This window comes from Mus pahari, unplaced genomic scaffold, assembly GCF_900095145.1.
Source record: "Mus pahari unplaced genomic scaffold, PAHARI_EIJ_v1.1 scaffold_12746_1, whole genome shotgun sequence".
NCBI classification, from domain to species: domain Eukaryota; kingdom Metazoa; phylum Chordata; class Mammalia; order Rodentia; family Muridae; genus Mus; species Mus pahari.
This window is the reverse complement of record NW_018391821.1, coordinates 1-5,901: the sequence shown is the minus strand read 5'-3', so window position 1 is coordinate 5,901 and position 5,901 is coordinate 1. Positions and strand designations below refer to the sequence as shown.

The 5,901-nt window shown below is 34.3% G+C and overlaps 1 pseudogene; it reads left to right on the top strand.

The window, feature by feature from the left end:
• Positions 1-3,256, top strand: part of LOC110314707 — a 5,483-nt pseudogene extending 2,227 nt beyond the window's left edge.
• The last annotated feature ends 2,645 nt before the right edge of the window (positions 3,257-5,901 follow it).

The following is a 5,901-nucleotide window of genomic DNA, read 5'->3' as shown; positions in this document are numbered from 1 at the left end:
TTCCTATAAAACCTTTTATATTACATAGCAGATATGTTTCCAAAACAATGTACGTTTCTCATCCTATATTGTGCCTACATAAAAGAGATTGTTGTATGGTTATTCAGTGTTAATTTGTCTTTAATACTTGGATATTTATATCATTACTTTAAACATGAGAGCACAGTTGAATGAGTGGTTATTCTTAGAAGTAAAATATTGGATTATTCTTACACCTACATTGTTTGTTATCTACTTTCAAAGCAATATAATATTAGACTGATGTGAAAAAATTAGGATTCTCAAAAACATTGCCATGATGGTGGAGATATAACAAATCTTAATACAAATTTATAATCTAAAATGGGAATATTTTGTGGATACATTATTGGTAGTATGAAGATATAGTCTGCCTAAATACCTACTAGTAAAAATATTAAAGTTGCATTTTAGATATTTGTGAGTAACTTCCTTAAGTTTAGAGAAGCATGAATTATAGGGAAAATGCAATGTCTCATATTTCCTCAGATTACATCTAGCCATATCCTTGAGCATCCATATGAACAAGGAGAAGTCTTGTGATAACCTTATGATTTGTGTTCATAAGCTGTGTAAAACACCAGAAATTTATTTTGTAGGAATATAGGGAATTTAATGTAAACTTATGCAATATTCACTTTCCTGTCAGTTAAAACCAGTACATAACTGTGGGAGGTTTTTGTTGTTGTTGTTGTTGTTGTTGTTGTTGTTGTTGTTGTTGTTGATTTCCTCTCTGTATGCTAGGATTTTTTTCTGCCTTGTGCTTGTACAGTTTAGGAATTATATTCTCTACTGCTCTGTTTTAAGGGTGACACCGAAGACCAAAAATTTGATTTTCTCTGTTTACCTTGCCATGGAAGAAATGAATGAGAACTACCATATTTTACCCAACATTTCTCTCATAGTTAATATTAAATGTGACCTACAAAATATGTTCAGAAAACCAGTTTGGCTTTGGAAAATCAGGAAATTATTCCTATTTACTACTGCACAAATCAGAGGAGATATTTAATTGTACTTACAGCACCTGTATGGGAAGTATTTACACTATTTGGAACATTCCTGTTCATCTCCAGAATTCCTGAAGTAAGTCAAGATGGATTTTAAGGAAATACTTTTTTACCTCTGTGAGACTTTCTGAGTGTGAACGCAGTTTAAAAAACCAATAAACGGCTTATGTTTATTATGATCTATCAAGCATAAATACACAGATATATTTTTTACAAACAAAACATCTTTATCATAAATAGGCATGGGAGACAGCAGTATTGTGAATGTTTTACCAGAAGAATTATTATACTTGTAATTGTTTAGAGATTCACAAGAAGTTGGATATAATTGTCATAATGAGATGAAAAATCTTTCTAACATGACTATATTTTGCTCAAGCACACTCCGATCTTAAAAGCATCCCCTTGCATCCCATCATGTTCATATTATTGCCTATCTTCTGTACTTTACAGCTTTACTGTGGAAATTTGCATCTCCTTCTGGGTGATTATGAACAATTTCCTCATCTTTACCAGATAGCTCCCAAGGACACATCTCTACCACTAGTCATGGTGTACCTAGTGGTTCATTTCAGATGGAAATAGATAGGAGTGATCCTTAAAAATGATGACCATGGAATTCAATTCCTTTCTGAATCGAGAGGAGAAATGAAAAAAATTGTCTGTTTATCAGTTGTGATTATTATCCAAATTGATAAAATCACAGCCCTTAAAGATTTTCATATGAGTTATAAGAAAATTTTAATGTCATCAGCAAAAGTTGTGATAGTTCATTTTGACCAAGACTCACCCACACAGTTTGCTCTCATTGTGTGGAAATTTCTAGGCATTAGGAGAATCTGGGTTAGTATGTCACAATTTGACATAATAATAATTCTAGGAGATTTCATGCTATACTCCTCCTTTGGGACTTCGATGTTTTCACACCAGCAACCTTAAATATCTGGTTTTAAACAATTCATTCAAACAGTATACCCTTCAACCTACAGATGTGAATTTTCTTTTGTTAAACTATGGTGGAAATATTTTAGATGTTCTTTGCCACCATCTAATTGTAAGAAGCTAAATCTTGTCTAAACAAAGCTGTATTTAAATGGTTTTTCATGACACCACTTGGAATGGCCATGAATAATATATGCTACAACTTATACAATGATATGTATGCTGTGGCCCACTCACTCCATGAGATGCTTCTGCAGCAAGTAGACACACGGTCAAAGAATACTGGGAAGGAACTGGAATTTGACTCTTGGAAGGTAATGCATCTTTTTTGTTTGGTTGTTTTGTTTTGTTTTGTGGTTTTTTTTTTTTTTTTTTTTGAGACAGGTTTCTCTGTATAGCCCTGGCTGTCCTGGAACTCACTTTGTAGACCAGGAATCTTATACTAAATGGCATTTTTATGGTTTGAGTTCTTTAATAGAGTCACATGGCCTAAAGTCATGTCAATAAGTAATTTCACCCATAAATGTATATACTTCTACATGCTATTATTACATAGGTGGCAGATCATGTTAGTGTCATAAATTATGACATAGCCAACACCAGAATGTAAGTCAGCATTCACAATCTAAGTTATGAATTATTGTCCAGATATTGAAACCAGATATGTGACTCATGTATTAATTTTTCTAATCAAAGTCTTAAATAACAATAAGAAAATGACTTGTCTTTTATGTTAATGAAAAGTTGTTGATCAATTTATTGAATAGATCCCAAAAATATCAAGTACTTTCCAATTAATTTCACTTATTAATAATTTCTGTTCTATTGCCTTTGATCAAATAACACTGTTGGCAGAACAAACATAGAAGAGAGTATCATTACTCTCCAAATATAATCATCAGGAGTGTGGGTTTTAAAGAATGAAGTCCAGAAAGAAAATTGTATTAGTAAACAAAGCAGAACTAACTTTACATCTACATTAAATGTATTTTCATCTTTAGTGCTGAATACTTCTGGTAAAGTTAGATTTTTGGAAAGGATGATAAAAATTGGGAAATGTCTAAATGTAACAATGTTTATTTTAATGTATAAGCCAAGTTGAATAAAAAATGATAAACGTGTTTTAAATGTTCTATTTCCTGAAGAATTTACAATTTATAAATCCTGCTGAAGTTCTAGTTAACATCAACCAGAATTTGAAACAGGATACAGAGTATGACATTTTCAATATCATGGATTTTCAAAAAGATTATGGACTTAAAATAAAAATAGGAAGATCCTTTTAGGATATCTCCATTGGTGAGAGTGAGGTGTTGAAATCTCCCACCATTATTGTGTGAGGTACAACGTGTGCTTTGAGCTTTACTAAAATTTCTTTAATGAATGTGGCTGCCCTTGCATTTGGAGCATAGATATTTAGAATTAAGAGTTCATCTTGGTAGATTTTACATTTGCTGAGTATGAAGTGCCCCTCCTTGTCTTTTTTGATAAATGGTCTGTATAACATCTGTCCACGATCTTCTGACTTTCATAGTCTCTGGTGAGAAGTCTGGTATAATTCTAATAGGTCTGCCTTTATATGTTTCTTGACTTTTTCCCTTAATGCTTTTAATATTCTATCTTTATTTAGTGCTTTTGTTGTTCTGATTATTATGTGTCAGGAGGAATTTCTTTTCTGGTCCAGTTTATTTGGAGTTCTGTAGGATTTTTGTATGTTCATGGACATCTCTTTCTTTATGTATGGGAAGTTTTCTTCTATAATTTTGTTGAAGATATTTGCTTGCCCTTTAAGTTGAAAATCTTCATTCTCATCTACTCCTATTTTCTGTAGGTTTGGTCTTCTTATTGTGTCCTGGATTTCCTGGATGTTTTGAGTTAGGCCAACTCAATTCTTTATAGCATTAGAAATAGTAATTTGTAAATTAATCTGGAATAATAAATAACTGATGACAGGGAAATTTATTTTGAAAAATAAAAGAATTTCTGCAGAATCTCCATCACTGACCTCACGCTGTACTACAGAGTAATTGTAATAAAAACTGCATGGTACTGATACAGTGACATGCAATTAGATCAGTGGAATGGGATTGATGACCTAGAAATAAACCCATACCACTATTGTCACTTGATCTTTGAAAAGCTTACTAAAATCATTCAGTGGAAAAAAGACAGCATTTTCATCAAATGTTGCTGGTTCAGTTGGTGGTAATCATGTAGAAGAGTACAAATTGATTGATTCTTATCTTCTTTTACAAGCTCAACTCCAAGTGAATCAAGGATCTCAACATAAATCCAGATAAACTGAAACTAATAGAAAATAAAGTGGCAAAGAGCCTTGAGCACATGGACACTGGGGAAAATTTCCTGAACAGAACACTAATAGATTAAGATAGTTTGTCTTAATGAAGAAGCGTTGCACAGAAGATACCTGAGGTAATAATAGCCTGACTGTTTCTCAGGATGTCCACAGTAACACATGTGGGACTCCTGTCCAAATTCTCATAACAGTATACACACTCACAGATCCCAGGTGTCTCTGGCCACCCACAGTACTGAGCAGGTCAACATTCCTTGTTGTCTGCTTCCCAATCCTCATCCTGTGTGTCTACCAAGAGGTCTGCTGTAATCATGAATTCAGTCTTTCTGATTCCCTGGAACACTACAATCACCAGGGATATGCGTGATCTACTATAACCAGAGTCACAATACTTTAGGTTATCACCACATCTACACTTGTTACAGACCCTGTCTCTTGAGCCCAGAGCATTCCTTTCTCCCAGAAAGTTCAAATGGACTACATGAGGTCTGCCCTATCAGGGTATTCAGAAGGCCAGTGAGAGCCAGAGACACAGGAGGTCTTCACACATCCAAACAGAGACAATACTGACTGCCTACCAGGAAACCAGCTCAAACACATGTCACAGAGCATTAAGTACCTCCAAAGAGGCCAGCTCCAGTCAGAGACACACAGGCAAGATAACACCAGAGATAACCAAATGGAGACAGGCAAGTGTTATAACATAAGTGATAGAAGCCAATGCAATTTAGCACTATCAGAACCCAGTTCTCCAACCACAGCAATCTCTTGATCCCCTAACAGGCCTGAAAAGACAGGTTCTGAAAAAAGTCCCATCTCATGAAGAAGATTGTGGTCTTTACGGAGGATATAATTAACTCACTGAAAGAAATAAAGGAAAACAGAGGCAAACAGGTTAAAGTCCTTAAAGAGGAAACAAATCCCTTTAAGAAATACAGGAAAATACAAACAAGGGGGTAAAGGAATTGAACACAATTGTCTGAGGCATAAAGTGAAGTAGTAAACATAAAGAAATCCAAATGGTAGCCAGCATGGAGATGGACAACTTAAAAAAGAGATTAGTAGCTACAGATGCAANCATCAACAACAGAATGAAAGAGAGAGAAGAAAATATCAACCATAGAGGATGCAATAGAAGATGTGGTCACATTGGTTAATGATAATATAAGTGAAAAAAGCTCCTAATCTAAACTATCCAGGGAATTCTGTAAAAAATGTAAAGAGAGACCTAAGGATTACAAGAATAGNAGACATCGAGGATTCCCAGCTCAAAGGCCAGAAAATAACAGCGAAATAATAGAAGCAAACTTCCTCAGCCTACTAAAAGAGATGGTCATAAATGTACAATATGCCTGAAGAACACCACATGGTTTGGACGCCACAAAAACTGTTCTATTGTCACATAATATCCAAAACACATAATGCAGAGAAGAAAGAAAGGTTGTTAAAATATGTAAGAGAAANAAAAACATGTAATACATGAAGGCAGACTTATCAGATTACATCGGATTTCTCCACAGGAAGACTAAAAGTCAGAAGAACCTCGATAGATTTCAAGCAGATCCTAAGAGAGCATAAATGCAAACCCAGGCTAATATACCCAGAAAAACTCCC